At 49.0% G+C, this 6242-nt stretch overlaps 1 long non-coding RNA gene across 2 annotated transcripts; it reads left to right on the forward strand.

Annotated features, from left to right (window-relative positions):
- The first annotated feature begins 4019 nt into the window (after positions 1 to 4019).
- On the forward strand, positions 4020 to 6242 carry LOC120702508. Of its 2 annotated transcripts, XR_005686420.1 has the most exons (5): positions 4020 to 4505; positions 4617 to 4761; positions 4878 to 5161; positions 5279 to 5532; positions 5858 to 6242. It is a non-coding gene; the product is annotated as an uncharacterized LOC120702508 (long non-coding RNA). The 2 variants fall into 2 exon arrangements; XR_005686421.1 differs by lacking the exon at positions 4617 to 4761 and having other exon boundaries at positions 4030 to 4505.

The following is a 6242-nucleotide window of genomic DNA, read 5'->3' on the forward strand; positions in this document are numbered from 1 at the left end:
GCGGCCGGGACCAGCGGGGCGGCGGCGCGTTGACGCGGCATCCAAAGGCCATCAGGGCGGCGACGCGCTGGTGCGTATGCATGCGGGTTGGTGAGGGCGGCGGCGTGGGTCAGTGAGGCGCAGATGACGCCCTGCGGGTGCGGCGGCTGCTACGGCTTCTGAGTGCGCGAGGGCCCGTAGGAGGAAGGTGCCAGCCGGACGCCGCTGGGAAATGCACGCAAGGAGCTAGTCGGCGGGGGCCACGCGGTGGCCGGAGGCGTCGCATGTGTGCAGTACCTAGCTGTGCAGGAAGATTGGGGTTGAAAAAAAATTACTTAACACATCCCTTGGAATTTTGAAAAAATACTGAAGCACTCGACTCACTCATCTTGAATTTTGAAAATACTGGAATTCAGTATTTTCTGAGAATAATTTAGTATTGTTAAGTTAATGAGCTCCCTCACTCATCTGTAGTTTCATCTATAATTTCAAAGTAGTTCAGTAGTGAAAGGATCGGCTGCTCTAGCCTAAGAGGGGGAGGGGGTGAATTAGCTACTAATAAAAACTTTGACCTATGGCTCTAACTAGTTTGCACAAAACTTAAACTAAAACGTGCTATCTAGATGTGCAACTAGGTTGTTCTAGTGTGAAACCCCGATCCCAAAAAAGTTTAGCAACATATAGCCTTTCCTATCAAGAAACTATTATATGAAAGTAAAGGCACACAAATTGCTAGTATGAAATGCGGAAGCTTAATGAGCGGGATAGGAGATAGCAGACTCTTGACGCGGGTGTTTATCCCGTGGTTCGGTTAGCCACAAAGGCACACCTACATCAACATTGTTGTAGCACTCACTAAGAGTATTGCTACTCGGCCACCAAGTCTCTTCCGTGAACACAATCACGGTCACCTTGGCCCCGGGTTCCACTAAGGAGCTTCTCCACAAAGGATGGGGGTCTCCACGTCCCCCGCACAAAGATGTCGTCACCGCTCCACACCAAGTCGGAGGGTCGATGACGTTGCCGGCGAGCTTCACGCTCCAAGGTGTCGGCGCACCAAGCTTTTGTTTTGGTTCGCTAATGAACCACAGCACAAAGGCTCGAAGCCTTGCAATCTCACTCACTAAGAGCTAATCCTTTACACAACACTCTCAAAGTATGCTAAGGTCTAAGGATATAATCTTGATGCTTTTTGTATGGCTTGGAGATGTTCTTGGGTATGTGTGGGATGTCCAGCAACTCCAGCAATCTTCAAATGGCCGGGGTGAGGCATATATATAGGCCACCAAATCTTGTAGCCGTTGCTCCAACGGTCAGCAGAAAATCTACGTATCATCGGATGAACCGATGCCTCTGGCAGGGGTAGCGTCGGTTCATCCGGTCACTCTAAGACACAAAGTAGCCGTTTGAACTTCTGACTGCTGACACAGTGACCATCAGTTGAACCGATGCTTGCCCGTCGGTTAAACCGGTCACTCACAACCTTCTTCTCTTCTGCTGACGTCAATGCACCGACGCAATACTCCGATGCACCATCGGTTGAACCGGTGCTGAAGAACCTTCTCCTGGGCACTTGACATCGTCTCTGGTACACAGTACGCCCAATGGACCGATGCCCTTTCTTGGACCGTCGGTTCAACCGGTGCCTATAGGCTGACTTGGCTTCGATTCCCTCCTGCACCAAACATCATAGTGTCGGTTCTTCCGACAAGCGTCGGATGCACCGATGCTTAGGCATCGGTTCTTCCGGTGCTCCTGATCCGAAGAGCTTTCAGGGCAGAACCCCCGAAGGGGCGGCCCTTCGGGCCTTACTACGCCTATCTTCTCTTTCTCTTTGTCATCACTTGAACCTAAAAGACTGAGAATTATCATCTTAACAATCATATTAGTCCAAGTGTTGTGTTGTCATTCGATCACCAAAATCACTCGAAATGGCATAAATGGTGTCATGTTCGTTTCAAGTAGTTCAGTGGTCTACTATTTTTTCAGTAATTCATAAGTGAACTTTTCAGTTACTGATGAATTACTAGCTCAGTATTTTGTTGAATGCTAAAGATCATTGATTTTGTAGAATGATCTGTTAATTACTGAATTCATCATCGTTACGGAGTTACTGACATTGCTGATGAATCAAAAAAAGGTACATTGCTGATGATATCTTGTATTACTGGATTACTTGGTGTATTGGTTCATGACAAGTTACTAAAAATTACTGGTTGTGCTAGGTTTAATTACTAAACAAAATTGATTCTCCAGTAATCGAGCAATCCCCAAAAGGCACTAGTTCAGTAGTTTTTCAAGTGTGTTTTGCTAGTGTCGATTACTAAACTCCCAATCTCATATAGCTCGGTGGCCCAGTAAATTGTCTTGTGTTGTGTGATGATGGTAGTTCATTAGTATTTTTGAGTAGCTCATGCCATTATTCAAAAATTGAAGAAATGTATTCGCCGGTAATTGGTAAATGCATTTGTTCAGTAATGATGTATTGGTTCACGACACATGAAGAGCAGATTTGAGGTGGGAAATTACTGAATAAAGCGTCGCTAGAGTTTGAAGTATCTAGCTCTAGATGATTCAGTAATTAGCCTATTCAACTATGTTGAGTTACTAAATATGAAAATTCCACGAGTTCAGTTGTTTTTGTTATTGAGGTCTATTCATTCTCATGTAGTTCGGTAGTCTAGTATTTTGTTATTCGATCCAATAGTTCAATAGTCTCTAAATAGTTCAGTATTGTTAAGTTTATTGAACTCTATCAACCACCTGTATTTTCAGTATTTTAGTTGCTTAGTATTTTAGTAATTCAGTATCTAGCTCTAGAGAGATTCAATTGCTTGTTTTGAGGGGGAGCACAAGCCGAAGTCTGAGGATACGTCAAAGATATCGAAAAAAGGCGCGAAATAATTGCTTGTTCTTGAACAACACGGGATGGATGGTGTACCTTTTATGTGAGCATTGGTGATGAATATGCATTACTGGATCACTAAATATCTGTTACTGTGACTCTGGATTACTGAATTCAAGATATGCACATAAGCATTACTAGATCGAAAAAATTCTATCAATTTACTGGATGAATTTGTAAAGGAGTTACTGAGCCTGCGTGTCCTGAATAACTGAATCTATATATTACTGAATGGCCGGATCATAGAAATTCTATCGATTTGCTGGATAAATTTATAAAAAGAATACTGGACCTGCATGTACTGAATAATTGGATCTACATACACACAAAAATACTGAATAAAAAGGATCACCAAATTACTTAATCCAAATGAATGTACATAGAATACTGAATAACTGAATCTCCACTACTGAATAGCTGAATGTACATAAAATCCATGGATGCGGAGATCCAAGCATCTCAGCATGGTCCTCTCGTGGCATGTGCGCTGCATCCATCTCCACGAAGCCAGCGACGCATTCCTTGGAGGGAAGGGGAAATTCCATGCTTGACTCCCCACGCAGGGAAGCAAGGGGCGCTCGACGGCTCGAGGCCACTGCAGGCATCGCGCAAGGGGCCGAGCGGGTGGGGGCACAACCCAGCTCGTCACGCACCCTGCGGCCTCGCTCGCCGCGCCACAATCCATTACCGACGCCGCACCCTGGCTGCTCGAGAACGCTGACGAGCCGCCTCCATGCCCCCACCTCACGACATCACCGTAGCTCCGTGCCACACTTCTCGACTCCACCACAGCCTCCGCGCCCGCGAGCCACTCCATGCCACGCCACTCGCCGCCTCCGCGCCACGCTGCTCGCCGACGCCGCAGCTCTGCTCGAGTGCGAGGGGGGAGGGGGGGGCGCGGCTGCTCGAGTGCGCAGGAGCAGGTGCGCCGCCGCCTCCTGCATGCCTCCGAATCCGCCGCCGCCCCCGCGCGCATATATATATATATACATATATATATAATAGCTCTATTGAGTACTTGAGTATGGAATAACTTATTCCATACTCAAGCCCAAACCCGCCCGCACGACCGCACCCGACTCGGACCCGCGCTCGGCGCGCCTCCCCCGACCCCATCTGGTTTTTCTCCCCTTCGCTGGTTTCCCTCATGCGTCCGGTTCCTTTTTCCATCGCCACCTCCTAATAGATCGTGGGACGATTCGGTTTCCGACTCGGCCTCCCGCCGGCGACCCGCCCGTGCCGCACCGGCCAGCTGCAGACGTCCGAGCCGGGCTCCTGGTCTCCCCTCGCGCCGCCCCGGCGAGCTACAGCCTGAGGTACACCCCCCCCACCCACCCAGCGCCTGCTCCCCCGGCGAGGCGACCCTCCCGTGCCGCACCGGCCAGCTGCAGACGTCCGAGCCGGGCTCCTGGTCTCCCCCTCGCGCCGCCCGGCGAGGCCCTGCGCCGCCGGCTCCCGTGCTGCCCCGGCTGCCTACCCCCACGCCAGATCCCGCTCGCCTCTCCTACCAATTTTTCTCCACTCCCTCGAGCTCATTTCCGGTCAGCAGGTTTTCCTCTTCCAAATCCAATCTCGCCTGGATTGGAGACGCATTCGCGGCGTCGAAGATCGGGGGCGCTAGGTTCGTCTCTCTAACCCTGTGCTTGCTTCCAATTTCGTCGGCAGATCGACTGCCGAGGTGGGTCCCCAGGACTCTAATCGCACTTCTGGTGTTGTTCATTGGCGACAGCAGGTTCCTATCATTTTCCTTTTGTGGTGGATTTGATCGGATAGATGAGATGTGATTCTGCCCTGCAGCGCAAGGCGAGCTGTATTTTTTTTTCACATTGATTTTTTATTTTGTCTAATTTCCGGGGAGGATCTGATGATTTGTGAAGGTGGTGCGCAAAGTTGGTTGTAGATTGTTGCAATTGCTTTGTAGCATGCTTTTTTCCCCGTTCCCCCCTTGATCCTGAAAGTCTGACCTTTTTTCATATTCAATTTCGTTATCCAGGATGGATTCTCGAAGAAGATTAGTGCATATGATGCCTATTAATTTGAGGAGAGTGATCTTTGAGAGCTCGCAGGAGGTGTTTGCGGTTCCCCTCCGTTCAGAACAGGGAGGGTCGATTGGAGGTGACTCGAGATCTCACCTTCCTGATTCCGTCCCCCACCCTTTTTGTACCAATGTAGGAGCATCCTTCCGTGAGGCTCCCAACGCTCCCACGTCGTTGGACGGCCATTTGATTTCAGTTGGATTTCATTGATTTGCTGTGAAGGTACCGATGATTTGTGCAGGTAGTACACCAATGTTGGCAGTAGATTGTTGCAATCTCTCTGTTGCGTTATCCTTTTCCTTGTTTCCTGTTTGGTTCATTAATGTCTGATGTTTTCGTATTCAATTTGGATTTCCAGAGCCCCTAATTGGACAGCGCGGCCATGTAGTTGCCGGAGTTTGGGGCTTGCTGCAGCAGCACGCTGTCCATTTCGTTGGCATAACCCATACACCTACCGCACGGTGACTGGGGCTGCCTCCATCTACTGTGGCAGGTGTGCAGTGGCACAGGGACATGAGGCGAGGATGCTGTCGCCAAGTATCCAGGGGGTTGCCAGTTGCCACCACTGCTGCCATAGCTGAAGACGATGGCCGCGAACTAGGCTGCTTCGAGGTGAGGATACCGTGCGACTATATCTTCTCTCCTTGTCCGTATAAGGTGGAGTAGGAGGTAGCATATCTGGTTATCGCAGTACTTGGTTGCATGTCAAGTGCTCGAGCAAATGCCCGAGCCACCCGTGTCCCCCGCCCCCGGCTCTCGCCCGCACCCATCGAGCCCAGCGACCGATTTAACAGCACCCAATTCAGTTTTGCTGAAATTTAACAGCAGAAGCTGCCTGGATGTAGTCACTGTTTGTGTTCGTTGTCTGTTGGCAAATAAATATGGAAAGGCGCAGATAATAACAAGGGTATGCCACATGTTTACCTTGTGTGCGCAGGCTGTGGCCGAGGAGAAGTTTAAGCTCTGCGTGAATGCGTGCAATTCGCTCTGCAGCGTCCTCAAGGCTGTTTCTTTGTATTATCGGTTTTGCAAATGTTGCAACTTGTCTTATCGGTTTTGCAAAGTGCAGGCTGTTGCTTTGTTTCAGTTTTAATTTGAGATACACACATTTGAGCCAAGAGGCAAGTTCCGACATGGAAGGATGGAGTGCTTTGTTTCAGTTTTAATTTGAGATACACACATTTGAGCCAAGAGGCAAGTTCCGACATGGAAGGATGGAGCCACTGTTGTACACTAGTTTCAAATGTAACAACAGTTGATTTCTTCATTTGTTTTATCAATTCAGTTTTTTCAGAAAGAGGGAATAAAAGCAACTTGTCAAA

This window comes from Panicum virgatum, chromosome 4K (assembly GCF_016808335.1).
Source record: "Panicum virgatum strain AP13 chromosome 4K, P.virgatum_v5, whole genome shotgun sequence".
NCBI lineage: Eukaryota > Viridiplantae > Streptophyta > Magnoliopsida > Poales > Poaceae > Panicum > Panicum virgatum.